Source organism: Ranitomeya imitator, unplaced genomic scaffold (genome assembly GCF_032444005.1).
Source record: "Ranitomeya imitator isolate aRanImi1 unplaced genomic scaffold, aRanImi1.pri SCAFFOLD_172, whole genome shotgun sequence".
NCBI classification, from domain to species: domain Eukaryota; kingdom Metazoa; phylum Chordata; class Amphibia; order Anura; family Dendrobatidae; genus Ranitomeya; species Ranitomeya imitator.
Genome location: NW_027193951.1, coordinates 922,893 through 945,359, shown reverse-complemented (window position 1 = coordinate 945,359; position 22,467 = coordinate 922,893). Strand labels below are relative to the sequence as shown.

At 44.2% G+C, this 22,467-nt stretch overlaps 1 long non-coding RNA gene across 1 annotated transcript; it reads right to left on the bottom strand.

Annotated features, from left to right (window-relative positions):
- Positions 1–374: 374 nt before the first annotated feature.
- On the bottom strand, positions 375–14,625 carry LOC138654442 (uncharacterized). The gene is made up of 3 exons (XR_011316296.1): positions 14,035–14,625; positions 8,350–8,611; positions 375–524 (listed from the first exon to the last, which is right to left on the bottom strand). It is a non-coding gene; the product is annotated as an uncharacterized lncRNA (long non-coding RNA).
- Positions 14,626–22,467: the final 7,842 nt, after the last annotated feature.

Below are 22,467 nucleotides of genomic sequence, written 5' to 3'. Positions count from 1 at the left end.
CCTCAAAAATCCATAAAAACGCACCTGCGGATTCTGCCAGGAGATGCAGATTTAGTGCAGATTTTATGCCGAAAATTCTGCACCAAATCTGCATCGTGTGCACACAGCCATAAAGATGTATAGACAAATAAAATGTAATAGTTAAACATAAATTTCAGAGATGTTTTATTAACTACTATTATTTGAATTCACTTTGTAATATTGACCCTTTCACACCTTTACTCTCCTTAGCTGTCCTTGTCTGCTCCTGCACTGTTATTTTCAAGGAAGTTCCTTGTAATAAAATCAGAAGGAGACATGTTTATTTATATGAGACATATAAATGATGTTTAGAAAGTTTTACAAACGTAACAAATGAAAGACTAACAAACTTTAATTTGTCAAAGCATTGTTTATTTAAACAATATTTATATTTTCCATTCTTTTTATTTTACTTTTATACGGTATTCTCTTGTGCTCTTGTCTTCTGCTCTTGTCCTGTGCTCTTTTCTTCTGCTCAAGTAAAGACCGATTCAATGACGTTCCTGGTACAGTAATAAAAAAGTAAAATAAAATAATATATAAATGAAAGCACATAGATACATATAATTAATTAGTTCGATAAAGCAAAATGATCATTTAGCAATATTTATGTGGATGTTAAATAACCCCTGGATATGTCATGGAGGGTCCGAATGAGGGGGGCATGACCGGAGCAGGTAGCGAGTGACAGTTTAGATTTGGGAAAATGCTGGTTTATGACAGGGTAAAGGGTGGGGAGCAGAGAGGTAGGAAGTATAGGATTGGTTAAATTGGAAGTGTTTTTTGGAAAAGTGACGTAGGACCGTGTAAAAAGGAGGATGGCCAAAGGGTGATAAAAAGGCCGCATGTAGGAGCCGTGATCAGATGTCGCTACCAAGACGGCTGAACATTAAACCACACCCACCCATCCCAGAGGAAAAGGACGACCGTGTAGCAGTAGCCTGAAGAGAAATTTTAATGAGGACCTTAATGAAATTTATTCCAAATATATATATATATATATATATATATGTGTGTGTAAATAAGGTATGAAATAATTAGCAAAAGAAATAAGGATAGATGTAATCTATATACATAATTGTCTAAGGGTCACTTCCGTCTGTCTGTCTGTCCTTCTGTCACGGATATTCATTGTTCCTGGCCTCTGTCTACCATGGAAATCCAAGTCACTGATTGGTCGCTGCGAAACAGCCACGATCAATCAGCGACGGGCACAGTGCGGAAGAAAATGGCCGCTCCTTACTCCCCGCAGTCAGTGTCAGGCGCACGCTCCACGCACTCACTGTCCCCAGCACTCCGCTCACCATAGTCAGTGGCCGGCGCACGCTCCCAGCACTGTGTCCCCGGCGCTACGCTCACCGCACTGTGTCCCCGGCGCTCCGCTCACCGTACTGTTTCCCCGGCGCTCCGCTGACCGCACACTCCATACTCCCCTCAGCTCACCGCTAACACAGGGTTAATGCCGGCGGTAACGCATTACGTTAACGCCGCTATTAACCCAGTGTGTCCCCAAACCGCGTAGGCAGCATCAATAGTAAAATAAAGTAATGTTAAAAATAATAATAATAATAATAATAAAAAAAAAAAGCTATACTCACCCTCCGTTGTCCGCTGTGCCACTGTCGACCGCCGCCATCTTCCTTTCCCAGCGATGCTTTTCGAAATTACCCATAAGACCTAGTGGTATTGCGACAACGCTAAGTCATATGTGTAATTTCGCAATGCATCCTGGTAAAGGAAGATGGCGGCGGCCGCCCGCTCATCTGCACAGCGCCGTTGGATCCAAGGAAGCCGAGAGACAGGACGCTGAGGAGCAGCGACAAGAAGGGTGAGTATGTTCAACTCCAAGGGGCCCTCGGATCGTTAGGTGAGTATATTTCTTTTTAATTTTTTGAACCTGTGACAAACTTGGCTCGTTAATATACTACGTCACTGGGCAATATACTACATGGCTCTGTGCTGAATACTACAAGGCTGTGGAATATACTACGTCGCTATGTAATCTACTACGTGGCTCTGTGCTGTATACTACGTGACAGGCCAATATACTACGTGACAGGCCAATATACTACGTGACTGGGCAATATAGTACGTGACTGGGCAATATACTACGTGACTGGGCAATATACTACGTGGCTGGGCAATATACTACGTGACTGGGCAATATAGTACGTGGCTGGGCAATATACTATGTGACTGGGCAATATACTACGTGACTGGGCAATATACTACGTGGCTGGGCAATATACTACGTGACAGGCCAATATACTACGTGACTGGGCAATATACTATGTGACTGGGCAATATACTACGTGACTGGGCAATATACTACGTGGCTGGGCAATATACTACGTGACTGGGCAATATACTACGTGACTGGGCAATATACTATGTGGCTGGGCAATATACTAAGTGGCTGGGCAATATACTATGTGACTGGGCAATATACTACGTGACTGGGCAATATACTACGTGACTGGGCAATATACTACGTGGCTGGGCAATATACTACGTGACTGGGCAATATACTACGTGACTGGGCAATATACTATGTGGCTGGGCAATATACTACGTGACTGGGCAATATACTACGTGGCTGGGCAATATACTACGTGACAGGCCAATATACTACGTGACTGGGCAATATACTACGTGACTGGGCAATATACTACGTGACTGGGCAATATACTACGTGGCTGGGCAATATACTACGTGACTGGGCAATATACTACGTGACTGGGCAATATACTATGTGGCTGGGCAATATACTACGTGACTGGGCAATATACTACGTGGCTGGGCAATATACTACGTGACAGGCCAATATACTACGTGACTGGGCAATATACTACGTGACTGGGCAATATACTACGTGACTGGGCAATATACTACGTGGCTGGGCAATATACTACGTGACAGGCCAATATACTACGTGACTGGGCAATATACTACGTGGCTGGGCAATATACTACGTGACTGGGCAATATACTACGTGACTGGGCAATATACTACGTGACAGGCCAATATACTACGTGACTGGGCAATATACTATGTGACTGGGCAATATACTACGTGACTGGGCAATATACTACGTGACTGGGCAATATACTACGTGGCTGGGCAATATACTACGTGACTGGGCAATATACTACGTGACTGGGCAATATACTATGTGGCTGGGCAATATACTACGTGACTGGGCAATATACTACGTGACTGGGCAATATACTACGTGGCTGGGCAATATACTACGTGACTGGGCAATATAGTACGTGGCTGGGCAATATACTATGTGACTGGGCAATATACTACGTGACTGGGCAATATACTACGTGGCTGGGCAATATACTACGTGACAGGCCAATATACTACGTGACTGGGCAATATACTATGTGACTGGGCAATATACTACGTGACTGGGCAATATACTACGTGGCTGGGCAATATACTACGTGACTGGGCAATATACTACGTGACTGGGCAATATACTATGTGGCTGGGCAATATACTAAGTGGCTGGGCAATATACTATGTGACTGGGCAATATACTACGTGACTGGGCAATATACTACGTGACTGGGCAATATACTACGTGGCTGGGCAATATACTACGTGACTGGGCAATATACTACGTGACTGGGCAATATACTATGTGGCTGGGCAATATACTACGTGACTGGGCAATATACTACGTGGCTGGGCAATATACTACGTGACAGGCCAATATACTACGTGACTGGGCAATATACTACGTGACTGGGCAATATACTACGTGACTGGGCAATATACTACGTGGCTGGGCAATATACTACGTGACTGGGCAATATACTACGTGACTGGGCAATATACTATGTGGCTGGGCAATATACTACGTGACTGGGCAATATACTACGTGGCTGGGCAATATACTACGTGACAGGCCAATATACTACGTGACTGGGCAATATACTACGTGACTGGGCAATATACTACGTGACTGGGCAATATACTACGTGGCTGGGCAATATACTACGTGACAGGCCAATATACTACGTGACTGGGCAATATACTACGTGGCTGGGCAATATACTACGTGACTGGGCAATATACTACGTGACTGGGCAATATACTACGTGACAGGCCAATATACTACGTGACTGGGCAATATACTATGTGACTGGGCAATATACTACGTGACTGGGCAATATACTACGTGACTGGGCAATATACTACGTGGCTGGGCAATATACTACGTGACTGGGCAATATACTACGTGACTGGGCAATATACTATGTGGCTGGGCAATATACTATGTGGCTGGGCAATATACTACGTGGCTGGGCAATATACTATGTGGCTGGGCAATATACTATGTGGCTGGGCAATATACTACGTGACTGGGTAATATACTACGTGGCTGGGCAATATACTACGTGGCTGGGCAATATACTACGTGACTGGGCAATATACTATGTGGCTAGGCAATATACTAAGTGGCTGGGCAATATACTATGTGGCTGGGCAATATACTATGTGGCTGGGCAATATACTATGTGGCTGGGCAATATACTATGTGGCTGGGCAATATACTACGTGACTGGGCAATATACTACGTGGCTGGGCAATATACTACGTGACTGGGCAATATACTATGTGGCTGGGCAATATACTATGTGGGCTGGGCAATATACTACGTGGCTGGGCAATATACTACGTGGCTGGGCAATATACTATGTGGCTGGGCAATATACTATGTGGCTGGGCAATATACTACGTGACTGGGCAATATACTACGTGGCTGGGCAATATACTACGTGACTGGGCAATATACTATGTGGCTGGGCAATATACTATGTGGCTGGGCAATATACTACGTGGCTGGGCAATATACTACGTGACTGGGCAATATACTATGTGGCTGGGCAATATACTATGTGGCTGGGCAATATACTACGTGACTGGGCAATATACTATGTGGCTGGGCAATATACTACGTGGTTAGGCAATATACTATGTGGCTGGGCAATATACTACGTGACTGGGCAATATACTACGTGACTGGGCAATATACTACGTGGCTCTGTGCTGTATACTACATAGTTGGGCAATATACTACGTGACTGGGCAATATGCTACGTAAATGGTCAATATACTACATGGCCGGGCAATAGACTACGTGGCTCGGCAAAATCGTACGTGGCTGGGCAATATAGTATGTAAATGGTCGATACACTACGTGGCTGTGCAATATACTACGTGGACATGCATACTGTAGAATACCCGATGCATTTGCATCGGGACACCATCTAGTGACAGATAAGGACTGAGTCACCTTTACTTTTTTCAGCTCTGCTCTTATGGTCTTGTAATCCTAATCCAGTATCTCATAGTAACATAGTAACATAGTAACATAGTTAGTAAGGCCGAAAAAAGACATTTGTCCATCCAGTTCAGCCTATATTCCATCATAATAAATCCCCAGATCTACGTCCTTCTACAGAACCTAATAATTGTATGATACAATATTGTTCTGCTCCAGGAAGACATCCAGGCCTCTCTTGAACCCCTCGACTGAGTTCGCCATCACCACCTCCTCAGGCAAGCAATTCCAGATTCTCACTGCCCTAACAGTAAAGAATCCTCTTCTATGTTGGTGGAAAAACCTTCTCTCCTCCAGACGCAAAGAATGCCCCCTTGTGCCCGTCACCTTCCTTGGTATAAACAGATCCTCAGCGAGATATTTGTATTGTCCCCTTATATACTTATACATGGTTATTAGATCGCCCCTCAGTCGTCTTTTTTCTAGACTAAATAATCCTAATTTCGCTAATCTATCTGGGTATTGTAGTTCTCCCATCCCCTTTATTAATTTTGTTGCCCTCCTTTGTACTCTCTCTAGTTCCATTATATCCTTCCTGAGCACCGGTGCCCAAAACTGGACACAGTACTCCATGTGCGGTCTAACTAGGGATTTGTACAGAGGCAGTATAATGCTCTCATCATGTGTATCCAGACCTCTTTTAATGCACCCCATGATCCTGTTTGCCTTGGCAGCTGCTGCCTGGCACTGGCTGCTCCAGGTAAGTTTATCATTAACTAGGATCCCCAAGTCCTTCTCCCTGTCAGATTTACCCAGTGGTTTCCCGTTCAGTGTGTAATGGTGATATTGATTCCCTCTTCCCATGTGTATAACCTTACATTTATCATTGTTAAACCTCATCTGCCACCTTTCAGCCCAAGTTTCCAACTTATCCAGATCCATCTGTAGCAGAATACTATCTTCTCTTGTATTAACTGCTTTACATAGTTTTGTATCATCTGCAAATATCGATATTTTACTGTGTAAACCTTCTACCAGATCATTAATGAATATGTTGAAGAGAACAGGTCCCAATACTGACCCCTGCGGTACCCCACTGGTCACAGCGACCCAGTTAGAGACTATACCATTTATAACCACCCTCTGCTTTCTATCACTAAGCCAGTTACTAACCCATTTACACACATTTTCCCCCAGACCAAGCATTCTCATTTTGTGTACCAACCTCTTGTGCGGCACGGTATCAAACGCTTTGGAAAAATCGAGATATACCACGTCCAATGACTCACCGTGGTCCAGTCTATAGCTTACCTCTTCATAAAAACTGATTAGATTGGTTTGACAGGAGCGATTTCTCATAAACCCATGCTGATATGGAGTTAAACAGTTATTCTCATTGAGATAATCCAGAATAACATCCCTCAGAAACCCTTCAAATATTTTACCAACAATAGAGGTTAGACTTACTGGCCTATAATTTCCAGGTTCACTTTTAGAGCCCTTTTTGAATATTGGCACCACATTTGCTATGCGCCAGTCCTGCGGAACAGACCCTGTCGCTATAGAGTCCCTAAAAATAAGAAATAATGGTTTATCTATTACATTACTTAGTTCTCTTAGTACTCGTGGGTGTATGCCATCCGGACCCGGAGATTTATCTATTTTAATCTTATTTAGCCGGTTTCGCACCTCTTCTTGGGTTAGATTGGTGACTCTTAATATAGGGTTTTCATTGTTTCTTGGGATTTCACCTAGCATTTCATTTTCCACCGTGAATACCGTGGAGAAGAAGGTGTTTAATATGTTAGCTTTTTCCTCGTCATCTACAACCATTCTTTCCTCACTATTTTTTAAGGGGCCTACATTTTCAGTTTTTATTCTTTTACTATTGATATAGTTGAAGAACAGTTTGGGATTAGTTTTACTCTCCTTAGCAATGTGCTTCTCTGTTTCCTTTTTGGCAGCTTTAATTAGTTTTTTAGATAAAGTATTTTTCTCCCTATAGTTTTTTAGAGCTTCAGTGGTGCCATCCTGCTTTAGTAGTGCAAATGCTTTCTTTTTACTGTTAATTGCCTGTCTTACTTCTTTGTTTAGCCACATTGGGTTTTTCCTATTTCTAGTCCTTTTATTCCCACAAGGTATAAACCGCTTACACTGCCTATTTAGGATGTTCTTAAACATTTCCCATTTATTATCTGTATTCTCATTTCTGAGGATATTGTCCCAGTCTACCAGATTAAGGGCATCTCTAAGCTGTTCAAACTTTGCCTTCCTAAAGTTCAATGTTTTTGTGACTCCCTGACAAGTCCCCCTAGTGAAAGACAGGTGAAACTGCACAATATTGTGGTCGCTATTTCCTAAATGCCCAACCACCTGCAGATTTGTTATTCTGTCAGGTCTATTAGATAGTATTAGGTCTAAAAGTGCTGCTCCTCTGGTTGGATTCTGCACCAATTGTGAAAGATAATTTTTCTTGGTTATTAGCAGAAACCTGTTGCCTTTATGGGTTTCACAGGTTTCTGTTTCCCAGTTAATATCCGGGTAGTTAAAGTCCCCCATAACCAGGACCTCATTATGGGTTGCAGCTTCATCTATCTGCTTTAGAAGTAGACTTTCCATGCTTTCTGTTATATTTGGGGGTTTGTAACAGACCCCAATGAGAATTTTGTTACCATTTTTCCCTCCATGAATTTCAACCCATATGGACTCGACATCCTCATTCCCTTCGCTAATATCCTCCCTTAAAGTGGACTTTAGACAAGACTTTACATAGAGACAAACCCCTCCTCCTCTCCGATTTTTACGATCCTTTCTAAACAGACTGTAACCCTGTAAGTTAACTGCCCAGTCATAGCTTTCATCTAACCATGTCTCGGTTATTCCCACTATGTCAAAGTTACCTGTAGATATTTCTGCTTCTAGTTCTTCCATCTTGTTTGTAAGGCTTCTGGCGTTTGCGAGCATGCAGTTTAGAGGATTTTGTTTTGTTCCAATCTCCTCACTGTGGATTGTTTTAGAAATGTTCTTACCTCCCTTCTGAGTATGTTTTCCTGGGTCGTCTTTGTTCGAGTCTAATGTTTTTCTTCCCGTCCCCTCTTCTTCTAGTTTAACGCCCTCCTGATGAGTGTAGCGAGTCTTCTGGCGAATGTGTGTTTCCCAGGTTTGTTGAGGTGTAGTCCGTCTCTGGCGAGGAGTCCATCATACCAGTAATTCACACCGTGGTCCAGGAATCCAAATCCTTGTTGTCTGCACCATCGTCTTAGCCAATTGTCTCCACATTCAATGATGTTCCTTTGAAAAAAAAATAGAAAGCTAATGTTACTTATGATGCATTTTTGAATCAGATAGGTCAATGTAATCTGGTCAGTAGAATAAATAAGATAGATTCAATGAGAGAGATAGATCGATAGATAGATAGATAGTTAGATAGATAGATAGATCTAATTACGTAAATAGATAAAATAATCAGCGAGATACATGGAATTATATAGATACATAGAAGTAAAATGATAGATAGATGTAATGATAGATGGATATATAGAAACACTGAAAAATAAAATTGTCTGCGCAGAGGCTATTTTCACACGTTGTGGATTAACAGCGGATCAACTTTATTTTATTGCACAAAATCAAAGCAGATCAACAAGTGATTGACAGTACAAATTAAATGATTTTTTTGTAAAAAATGTGTGAATATGCTGCTGAAAATTAAGCCATTAATACACTGCGGATTAACCAATGGAGCATGGCATTAATTTTCCTGAATCTGCTTCCACTTTGTATCGATTCCATGTTAGAAATTGTCTTCTGTAAAACACCCAAAAGAAAGACAAAATAATCAGCAGTAAATCACCATTAACTCCACACATAATCCTGAAGATAAATACAAAAAAGTCAGCACCAACGTGATCTGGCAAGATATGCCTAAGCAGCACACAAATTTCCTGGCACAAATATGCAATATGTGCACGGACGCAAAAGGTACCACCAAACAATCAAAGGATATGTCGGCAGCTAATCAGTGATTATGTATATATATTACCCTGTTAGGCCTTGTTCCCACGTCAGTATTTTTTGATCAGTATTTGAATGCCAAAACAAGGAGTGGAACTTGCATAGAAAAACTAAAAGTGTAGGATTGACAACTGTCCTCTGTTTTGGAGACACTCCTGGTTTTGGCATACAAATACTGATCAAACACTACTGACGTGTGAATGAGGCCTTAACCACAGTGGATATATGGCACTGACGTCCAATTATCCAAACTGTATCAGGATTACAATAACAGATATCAAAACTTCATGAACCCATGGTGGAAAGCAAGTCCCGATGTTAGAAGTTTGACAGAGCCCCCCTCCCCCCCCCCCCCCCCCAAAAAAAAAAAAAAAAACGGCGTGGGCTTCCGCGGAATTTTCTGCGCCAGAGGGGGAAAGCCGACAGCCGTGGACCAATATTCATAGCCTGCTATGAATATCAGCCCGCAGCTGTCTGCGTAGCCTTTAATGGCTATTAAAATAGGGTGACCCCCACCAAAAAAAAAATGACGTGGGGTCCCCCTATATTTTTTAGCCAGAAAGGCTACGCAGACAGCTGCGGGCTGATATTCATAGCCTAGAGAGGGTCCATGGATATTGGCCCCCTCCGGCTACAAATACCAGTGCGCAGCCGCCCCAGAAATGGCGCATCTATAAGATGCGCAACTTCCGGCACTTAGCCCCTCTCTTCCCACTCCCGTGTAGCGGTGGGATATGGGGTAATAAGGGGTTAATGTCACCTTGCTATCGTAAGGTGACATTAAGCCGGGTTAATAACGGAGAGGCGTCAATAAGACGCCTATCCGTTAGTAATCCAATGATAGTATTGGTTTAAAAAAAAACCACACACACATTTTTCCAAAAAATTTTTTTTTTAATATTCTTCTTTTGACCATACTTACCATAGTTCTGCACCTGTAAAAAAAGGAAACTAATAAACCGTATAGTACCTGTCTTCGACGGAGTCCAACAACTAACGAGTGTCCCACGATGATCTCCCCTATAGAACAGTGACATCGGGTGATGTCACTGCTGTATAGGACCCTCAGTGACACACTGTTGTTGCATGTTGTTGCATGTTGCATCATGTTGCATGTAGTCGCATGTATTTGCATGTCGCATGTAGTCGAATGTTGTTGCATGTCGCATCGTGTTGCATGTAGTCGCATGTATTTGCATGTCGCATGTAGTCGAATGTTGTTGCATGTCGCATCGTGTTGCATGTAGTCGCATGTAGTCGAATGTTGTTGCATGTTGTTGAATGTCGCACGTTGTTGCATGTCACATGTGGCATGTAGCCACATGTCGCATGTATTCGCATGCTGCCGCTTGTCGCATGTAGTGGCATGTTTCATGTTGTCGCATAGTCGCATGTGGTATGTAGTTTCATGTTGCATGTTGTTGCATGTGACAGTCGAATGTTGTTGCATGTCGCATGTTGTTGCATGTCGCATGTAGCAGCATGTTGTTGAATGTTGCATGTAGGCGCATGTTGCCGCATGTAGTATAATGTCACATGTAGTTGCTTGTTGTTGCATGTGACATGTAGTCACATGTTGTTGCATGTCGCATGTTGTTGCATGTAGCCGCATGTCGCATGTAGTGGCATGTTTCATGTTGTCGCATGTAGTCGCATGTGACATGTAGTTGCATGTTGTTGCATGTCGCATGTTGTTGCATGTGACATGCAGTTGCACGTTGTTGCACGTCGCATGTGGTGGCATTTGTTGCATGTTGCATGTACTCGCATGTCACATGTAGTCGCATGTTGTTGCATGTTGCTGCATGTGACATGTAGTCCCATGTTGTTGCATGTCGCATATAGTCTCATGTTGTTGCATGTTGTATGTGGTCGCATGTAGCCGCAAGTTGTGTAATGTTGCATGTAGTCGCATGTTGCCGCATGTCACATGTTTTTGCATGTCGCATGTTGTTGCATGTTACATGTAGTCGCATGTTGTTGCACGTCGCATGTAGTCGCATGTTGCCGCATGTGACATGTAGTCCCATGTTGTTGCATGTCACATATAGTCGCATGTTGCTGCATGTTGCATGCTGTTGCATGTCGTCGGATGTGGCATGTAGCCACATGTCGCATATCGTCGCATGTTTCATGTCGCATGTTGCTGCATGTGACATGCAGTCGCATGTTGTTGCATCTTGTTGCATATAGTCGCAGGTAGTTGCATGTCGCATGTAGTCGCATGAAGAATGTTGCATGTTGTCGCATGTAGCATGTTGCATGTAGTTTTGTGTCGCATGTAGTCGCATGTAGTCTGATGTTGCATGTCAAACTTAGTATGTTGAAAGTCGTATGTTGCATGTCAAATGTGGTAGGTTGCAAGTCATATATCGCTGGGTGAATGTCACGGTGTTTATGTTGCAGGGTGTATGTTGTATGTAATTTGCTGGTAGATAGATAAATAGATAAAAAGAAGGAATAAGAAAGTTAGAAGTTATAACATCAATAGAATGTGTTGGCTAGCAGAAAAGAGATAGATAGATAGATAATAGATAGATATAAAGAACGATAGATAGATAATAGATAGATCGAAATATTGATAGATAGATAGAAAGAACGATAGATAGATAATAGCTAGATAGAAAGATCGATATATATATATAAGAGATATATACAGATAGAAAGAACAATAGATAGATAATAGATAGATATAAAGATCGATAGATAGATAATAGATAGAACGAACGATAGATAATAGATAGATAGATAGATAGATAGATAGATAGAAAGATAGATAGAAATAACGATAGGTAATAGATAGATAATAGATAAATAGATACATAGATAGATAGTTAGAAAGAATGATAGATAATAGATAGATAATAGATAAATAGATACAAAGATAGATAGTTAGATAGATAGAATTTTCGATAGATAGATAATAGATTGATAGAAAGATCGATAGATTGAAAGAACAATAGATAGAGAATAGATAGATAGATAGATTGATAGATAGTTAGATACATAGATAGATAATAGATAGATGATAGATAGTTAGATAGATGATAGATAGTTAGATAGATAATAGATAGATAATAGATAGATAGTTAGATACATAGATAGATAGATAGATACATAGATAGATAGATAGATAGATAGATAGATAGGTAGAAAGAAGGATAGATAGATAATAGATAGATAGAAAGAAAGAACGATAGATAGATAGGTAGGTAGGTAAGCGATTTTGGCACAAAACTTACGATCGCAGGTGGGGCTGAGAAACTGTTGCCGGCATCCAGCTATACAGTATGCGCATATGACCACTTCCGGGGCACACAGGTAAAAGTGCCGGCCCGCGCATGCGCAGTAATGTCAATTATGATATGCCCACAGTTGGGCAAACCATAATACGCAGGCGCCAAATTATACGTTACTGCGCAGGCGCTAAGCACAACGCTGACGGCGGGAATAAAATTCGCAGGGAAACGCAAGAGGTGGGGGAGGAACCGCAACTTATCAACGCCCATCTGACCAGACCTGACTGAGTGACAGCACCAAACGGCGACTTTCAAAAGGTATTTCGGCAAGATAGGTGCGGAATAAAAGCACAAAGAAGACAGTAATGTAAAGCACAGCTCTGGCCCTAGTTAATGCCATTTTTATCTCATCTTTAAAATACGGGGTGACAGGTTCCCTTTAATATATATACATATATGTGTCTGCTGACATATATATATATATATATATATATATATATATATATATATATATATATATAGACAGTATATATGTTTTTTTTTTTTTTACACATGGATCCCTTGTATAGCCGTATGTCGGTTTTGCAAGCCTGCGATAAAAACACGCAGTACGGATGACATACGGATTACATACGGAGGATGCCATACGCAAAAAACACTGAAACACCCTGCCTACGGAGGAGCTACGGACCACTATTTTCGGGACTTTTCAGCGTATTACGGCCGTAATATACGGACCGTATTTTCATACGCTGAGTGTGAAGCCGGCCTAAACCAGCAATGTCTTTTTTTTTTTCTTTGCTGCAACTGCACTTCACACGGCTCTGCACCGCGGACTTCGTGGACCCGCCGACCCACAGCAAAACTTCGTAACCCCGCCGAGTTACCGCCAGACGCCTTCAGTCTTCGTGGCCCCGCCGAGCCACAGCAAGTCGATCACGGATGAAAAAAATGAAATACATGGACTCGCTGGTCCACAGCAAACACCTGCACACGTGCTTTATAGAAAAAAAAACAGTCTTTCACTGACCCCAGTCAGTACCGCACAGACTCTGGTCTGTTACACACCCGGCTTTAACATAGCCCAAAAACAGTTTTTCACTGATCCCGACCAGCATAATTCACGGTTTTCAGACCGTCACCCTTTGACAACTTCACAGGTTCCTGGACACCCCTCGGCCTCTGAGGGACCCAGACACAACAGTTTTCTTCCACTCTGACCCCGGTCAGTACACACGGACACCTGTCCGTTACCTGTTGGTGCCGGCCACACAGGTTCCCGGATCCCTCTTCTCCTCAGAGGTATCCATAAACTGCAGTTCTCACTGACCCCGGTCAATATTTACACACGGTTTTCAAGACCGTTACCCGTCATTGCCGCACAGGTTCCTGGGACCCTCTTCTCCTCGAAGGTATCCCACCAATAACAATTCTCACTGACCCCGGTCAGTATTTACTCACGGTTTTCAAGACCGTCCACTCTTCTGGCTCAGACCAGCCAGCGCTGCAACATGTGCTCCTTGGATCTTTTGCCCACATTCGAAACACCAATTGTAGCGTTTCACCCGCTACGGGTCTTGGGGCTACTCGCTTGGCAGCAGGATAAACACTTCAGGCACGATATCTCACACATATCAGTCCATATGGTTTATTCAAACTCCGCATAAACCAGACAGGGTACAGTCCATTTCATTACAGCCATGAAACATTAGACAGTTCACGTAGCAGATAGGCTTCTCTGCTGTATATTATAATCCTGTTGTCCGGGGTTACTGCTCAAAAGTTCCACTCCTTACACTGACTTCAGGTCAGTCCCAGGTCCTCAACACAGACCGTCCAGGACTACAGTCCCCAGGTGCTTCCAGGACGACTCCACTCCCAAGAGACTCCAACACCGACCGTCCGTGCTATGTCCAGCATGCAGGCTCTCCAGCCTGGAATGGCCACTGTGTGCTTCCAGGACATCGTCCCCACCTGGAACCGTCCAACACACAGGCCACTCTGCAGTGTCCAGCCTGACAGACACTCACACTCTCACCATGTGCTACACACACCTCCTTTACATAGGTGTAACTACGCCCAGGTACCTGTCACATGGCTAGTCAGGTGAGCGTGACATCACCACAGGTCCTTACACACAAAACCATTTACGTGTTTAGACACGCCTCTTTGGATGGATTTGTAGGTGACTGAACCCACCCATCTCTCCAATCACCTGGAAGCCTTCCCAATGTAAACAAACCCCTCAGCAGTAGATCTACTTGAGCAAAACATACCCAGGCTTCCATCACAGGGCCACCCACCTCTGCGATACATACCGTATATACTCGAGTATAAGCCGACCCGAGTATAAGCCGACCCCCTAATTTTGCCACAAAAAACTGGGAAAACTTATTGACTCGAGTATAAGCCTAGGGTAGAAAATGCAGCAGCTACCGGTGAATTTCAAAAATAAAAATAGATGCTCCATACCGTTCATTATTGCCCCATAGATGCTCCATATACAACTGAGCTATATAGAATGCTCTGCACCTTTGATTATGGCCCCATAAATGCTCCTTATAATGTTGTGCCATATATGCTCTGCACCTTTGATTATGGCCCCATAGATGCTCCTTATAATGTTGTGCCATATATGCTCTGCACCTTTGATTATGGCCCCATAAATGCTCCTTATAATGTTGTGCCATATATGCTCTGCACCTTTGATTATGGCCCCATAAATGCTCCTTATAATGTTGTGCCATATATGCTCTGCACCTTTGATTATGGCCCCATAGATGCTCCTTATAATGTTGTGCCATATATGCTCTGCACCTTTGATTATGGCCCCATAAATGCTCCTTATAATGTTGTGCCATATATGCTCTGCACCTTTGATTATGGCCCCATAAATGCTCCTTATAATGTTGTGCCATATATGCTCTGCACCTTTGATTATGGCCCCATAGATGCTCCTTATAATGTTGTGCCATATATGCTCTGCACCTTTGATTATGGCCCCATAAATGCTTCTTATAATGTTGTGCCATATATAATGCTCTGCACCTTTGATTATGGCCCCATAGATGCTCCTTATAATGTTGTGCCATATATGCTCTGCACCTTTGATTATGGCCCCATAGGTGCTCCTTATAATGTTGTGCCATATATGCTCTGCACCTTTGATTATGGCCCCATAGATGCTCCTTATAATGTTGTGCCATATATAATGCTCTGCACCTTTGATTATGGCCCCATAAATGCTCCTTATAATGTTGTGCCATATATGCTCTGCACCTTTGATTATGGCCCCATAGATGCTCCTTATAATGTTGTGCCATATATAATGCTCTGCACCTTTGATTATGGCCCCATAGATGCTCCTTATAATGTTGTGCCATATATAATGCTCTGCACCTTTGATTATGGCCCCATAGGTGCTCCTTAGAATGCTGTGCCCCATATATGCTCTGCACCTTTATGGCCCCATAGATGCTCCTTATAATGCTGTGCCCCATATATGCTCTGCACCTTTATGGCCCCATAGATGCTCCTTATAATGCTGTGCCCCATATATGCTCTGCACCTTTATGGCCCCATAGGTGCTCCTAATAATGCTGTGCCCCATATATGCTCTGCACCTTTATGGCCCCATAGGTGCTCCTTATAATGCTGTGCCCCATATATGCTCTGCACCTTTATGGCCCCATATATGCTCCTTATAATGCTGTGCCCCATATATGCTCTGCACCTTTATGGCCCCATATATGCTCCTTATAATGCTGTGCCCCATATATGCTCTGCACCTTTATGGCCCCATAGATGCTCCTTATAATGCTGTGCCCCATATATGCTCTGCACCTTTATGGCCCCATAGATGCTCCTTATAATGCTGTGCCCCATATATGCTCTGCACCTTTATGGCCCCATAGATGCTCCTTATAATGCTGTGCCCCATATATGCTCTGCACCTTTATGGCCCCATAGGTGCTCCTTAGAATGCTGTGCCCCATATATGCTCTGCACCTTTATGGCCTCATAGGTGCTCCTTAGAATGCTGGGCCCCATATATGCTCTGCACCTTTATGGCCCCATAGATGCTCCTTATAATGCTGTGCCCCATATATGCTCTGCACCTTTATGGCCCCATAGGTGCTCCTTAGAATGCTGGGCCCCATATATGCTCTGCACCTTTATGGCCCCATAGGTGCTCCTTATAATGCTGTGCCCCATATATGCTCTGCACCTTTATGGCCCCATAGGTGCTCCTTAGAATGCTGTGCCCCATATATGCTCTGCACCTTTATGGCCCCATAGGTGCTCCTTATAATGCTGTGCCCCATATATGCTCTGCACCTTTATGGCCCCATAGGTGCTCCTTATAATGCTGTGCCCCATATATGCTCTGCACCTTTATGGTCCCATAGATGATCCTTATAATGCTGTGCCCCATATATGCTCTGCACCTTTATGGCCCCATAGATGCTCCTTATAATGCTGTGCCCCATATATGCTCTGCACCTTTATGGCCCCATAGGTGCTCCTTAGAATGCTGTGCCCCATATATGCTCTGCACCTTTATGGCCCCATAGGTGCTCCTTAGAATGCTGGGCCCCATATATGCTCTGCACCTTTATGGCCCCATAGATGCTCCTTATAATGCTGTGCCCCATATATGCTCTGCACCTTTATGGCCCCATAGGTGCTCCTTAGAATGCTGGGCCCCATATATGCTCTGCACCTTTATGGCCCCATAGGTGCTCCTTAGAATGCTGTGCCCCATATATGCTCTGCACCTTTATGGCCCCATAGGTGCTCCTTAGAATGCTGTGCCCCATATATGCTCTGCACCTTTATGGCCCCATAGATGCTCCTTATAATGCTGTGCCCCATATATGCTCTGCACCTTTATGGCCCCATAGGTGCTCCTTAGAATGCTGTGCCCCATATATGCTCTGCACCTTTATGGCCCCATAGGTGCTCCTTATAATGCTGTGCCCCATATATGCTCTGCACCTTTATGGCCCCATAGGTGCTCCTTATAATGCTGTGCCCCATATATGCTCTGCACCTTTATGGCCCCATAGGTGCTCCTTAGAATGCTGTGCCCCATATATGCTCTGCACCTTTATGGCCCCATAGGTGCTCCTTAGAATGCTGTGCCCCATATATGCTCTGCACCTTTATGGCCCCATAGGTGCTCCTTAGAATGCTGCTGGTGCTGCCATAAAAAAAAATCACATACTCACCTCTCTTGCTCAGGATGCCAGCGCTTTCAATATTTACCTGCTCCTCGTGCGGCTCCGTCTCCAGCACTGACGCTCAGCAGAGGGCGCGCACTGACTACGTCACCGCACCCTCTAACCTGAGCGTCACTGCTAGAGGACGCTGCAGACGGAGCCGCAGCGGAGCGAGGAGCAGGTAATTATAGCGCTGCGCTCCCCTTACCTGCTCCTGGCGCGGTCCCTGCAGTCCCTGGCTTCTTCCTGTAATTGAGCGGTCACATGGCACCGATCATTACAGAAATGAATATGCGGCTCCTCCCCTATGGGGGTGGAGCTGCCTATTCATGACTGTAATGAGCGGTGCCATGTGACCGCTCAGTACAGGAAGAATCTGCAGCGCCGGAGAAGCCAGGGACTGCAGGGACCGCGCTGGGAGCAGGTAAGTATGATTACACAGCCCCCGCTCTCCCTCCCCTGCTGACACCCGGGTATATGACTCGAGTATAAGCCGAGAGGGGGACTTTCAGCCCAAAAAATGGGCTGAAAATCTCGGCTTATACTCGAGTATGTACGGTACCATCCATCATTCACATGACCAGTCGCTATGCTACAGTATGTACTGTTTGTTTTTTTTTACTTTTACAATGGTAACCAGGGTAAACATCGGGTTACTAAGTGCGGCCCTGCACTTAGTAACCCAATGTTTACCCTGGTTACCAGTGAAGACATCGCTGGATCGGCGTCACACACGCAGATTCAGCGATGTCAGCGGGTGATCAGCGACCAAACAAAAAGGTCCTGATCATTCCCAACGATCTCCCAGCAGGGGCCTGATCGTTGGTCGCTGTCACGCATAACAATTTCGTTAACGATATCGTTGCTACGTCACAAAAAGCAACGATATCGTTAACGAAATCGTTATGTGTGAAGGTACCTTAAAAGCCGGTAATTCAATTGCCTGCTTTTGCTATTTCCCTACCAAACCCGACAGGATATGAGACATGGTTTCATACAGTAAACCATTTCATATCTATTATATTTTTACATATCCCTCACTATTAATGTTTCAAGTGTTTTTGTGTAAAATTTGGGGGCTCTAGGTGTTAAATTAAAGGGGTAATTCACTGAAAAAACTGGCGTGGGCTCCTGCGCAATTTTCTCTGCCAGAGTGGGAAAGCCAGAGACTGAGGGCAGATATTAATAGCCTAGAGAGGGACCATGGTTATTGGCCCCTCCTGGCTAAAAACATCTACCCCCAGCCACCCCAGAAAAGGCACATCTGGAAGATGCACCTATTCTAGCACTTAGCCTCTCTCTTCCCACTTCCCTGTAGTGGTGAGATATGGGGTAATAAGGGGTTAATGTCACCTTGCTATTGTAAGGTGACATTAAGCCTGGTTAATAATGGAGAGATGTCAATAAGACACCTATCCATTATTAATCCAATAGTAGTAAAGGGTTAAAAAAAAAAACACACATTAAGAATAAAGTATTTTAATGAAATAAATAGACACATTGGGTTTTATTTTTATTTAGCCTGGAGCGGCTGCATTAGAAGGCTCCTGGTTGTAAATGTATTTAACCCCTTCAGATGGATTTACAACGTGGGACATGACTGTACGGAGGACAGGTATGGGATATTGTTGCTTTTTTATTTTCCTTTTTTTACAGGAGAACGAGGGTCGTCAGTTGGATTGAGCGTACAAATAAAGATAATAAAACCCCATGTGTTTATTTCATTAAAGGGAACCTGTCACCCCGAAAATCGCGGGTGAGGTAAGCCCACCGGCATCAGGGGCTTATCTACAGCATTCTGTAATGCTGTAGATAAGCCCCGATGTTACCTGAAAAAGGAGAAAAAGACGTTAGATTATACTCACCCAGGGGCGGTCCTGCTGCTGGTCCGGTCGGATGGGTGTCTCTGGTCCGCTGCGGCGCCTTCCATCTTCATTCCAAGACGTTCTCTTCTGATCTTCAGCCACGGCTCCGGCACAGGCGTACTTTGTCTGCCCTGTTGAGGGCAGAGCAAAGTACTGCAGTGCGCAGGCGCCGAGCCTCTCTGACCTTTCCGGCGCCTGCGCACTGCAGTACTTTGTTCTGCCCTCAATAGGGCAGACAAAGTACGCCTGCGCCGGAGCCGTGGCTGAAGATCAGAAGAGGACGTCTTGGAATGAAGATGGGAGGCGCCGCAGCGGACCAGAGACACCCATCTGACCGGACCAGCGGCTGGGTGAGTATAATCTAACGTCTTTTTCTCCTTTTTCAGGTAACATCGGGGGCTTATCTACAGCGTTACAGAATGCTGTACATAAGCCCCTGATTCCGGTGGGCTTACCTCACCCGCGATTTTCGGGGTGACAGGTTCCCTTTAAAATACTTTTTTTTCTTAATATTTTTTTAAAAATTTTTAATCTTTTCCAGCGGACGGTCTCTCTCTCTCTCTCTTGGAACCAGGAACACAAAAAATACATGCACATTAAGGAACACCGGATCCGTCTAAAAAACGGATCCGGCGCATCAGTTTTTCGCAAAAAAAAGTCGGATCCGTTTTTTACAACATTAGCCGGATTTAGCCTGACACAAAAAACCTGATGTGTGAAAGTAGCCTTAGATTGTTCGCCCCCCCCTGAGCTGAACCCCTAGCTACGCCCTGTCTTAGCCCCTCTACATGTAGTAACATCCTGCAGCACCTCCCTCCTCTACATACAGGGCCATCCGACAGTACATCACTCCTGATCGTCCCTATACACATGCTCATCCAGTAGCACATCCTGCCTCTATATACAGTAACATCCGCAGTGCATCACTCCTGATCGCCCCTATACACATGCTCATCCTGTAGCACATCCTGCCTCTATATACAGTACCATCCGCAGTGCATCACTCCTGATCGCCCCTATACACATGCTCATCCTTTAGCACATCCTGTCTCTATATAGAGGGCCATCCGGGAGTACATCACTCCTGATCGCCCCCCTACACATGCTCATCCAGTAGCACATCCTGCCTCTATATACAGAACCATCCGCAGTGCATCACTCCTGATCGCCCCTATAAACATGCTCATCCTGTAGCACATCCTGCCTCTATATACAGTACCATCCGCAGTGCATCACTCCTGGTCGCCCTATACACATGCTCATCCTGTAGCACATCCTGCCTTTATATACAAGGCCATCCGACAGTACATCACTCCTGATCGTCCCTATACACATGCTCATCCAGTAGCACATCCTGCCTCTATATACAGTAACATCCGCAGTGCATCACTCCTGATCGCCCCTATACACATGCTCATCCTGTAGCATATCCTGCCTCTATATACAGTACCATCCGCAGTGCATCACTCCTGATCGCCCCTATACACATGCTCATCCTTTAGCACATCCTGTCTCTATATAGAGGGCCATCCGGGAGTACATCACTCCTGATCGCCCCCCTACACATGCTCATCCAGTAGCACATCCTGCCTCTATATACAGAACCATCCGCAGTGCATCACTCCTGATCGCCCCTATACACATGCTCATCCTGTAGCACATCCTGCCTCTATATACAGTACCATCCGCAGTGCATCACTCCTGGTCGCCCTATACACATGCTCATCCTGTAGCACATCCTGCCTTTATATACAAGGCCATCCGACAGTACATCACTCCTGATCGTCCCTATACACATGCTCATCCAGTAGCACATCCTGCCTCTATATACAGTAACATCCGCAGTGCATCACTCCTGATCGCCCCTATACACATGCTCATCCTGTAGCACATCCTGCCTCTATATACAGTACCATCCGCAGTGCATCACTCCTGATCGCCCCTATACACATGCTCATCCTTTAGCACATCCTGTCTCTATATAGAGGGCCATCCGGGAGTACATCACTCCTGATCGTCCCCCTACACATGCTCATCCAGTAGCACATCCTGCCTCTATATACAGAACCATCCGCAGTGCATCACTCCTGATCGCCCCTATACACATGCTCATCCTGTAGCACATCCTGCCTCTATATACAGTACCATCCGCAGTGCATCACTCCTGGTCGCCCTATACACATGCTCATCCTGTAGCACATCCTGCCTTTATATACAAGGCCATCCGGGAGTACATCACTCCTGATCGCCCCTATACACATGCTCATCCTGCACTATTTAGAGAATTAAAGGAAATAGGTATTGATGAGGCATTAAATAAATACTGAAAATTAAATAAAGTCTGTAAAAAGCAAATCAAGGCAGCAAAGATTGAGACAGAGAGACTCATTGCCAGACAGAGTAAAAATAATCCCAAAATATTCTTTAACTACGTAAATAGTAAGAAACTAAAAAATGATAGTGTTGCCCCCCTTAAAAATAGTCTGGGTGAAATGATGGATGAGGATGAGGAAAAAGCCAATATGCTAAATAACTTTTTTTTATCAGTATTTACAAAAGAAAATCCCATGGCAGACAATATTATCAGTGATAATAAAAATTCCACATTAAGTGTCACCTGCTTAACCCAGCAGGAAGTACGGCGGCGTCTAAAATCACTAAAATTGACAAATCTCCGGGCCCAGATGGGATACACCCCCGAGTACTGCAGGAATTAAGTACAGTCATTGATAGACCATTATTTTTAATCTTTAAAGACTCCATAATAACAGGGTCTGTACCACAGGACTGGCGTATAGCAAATGTGG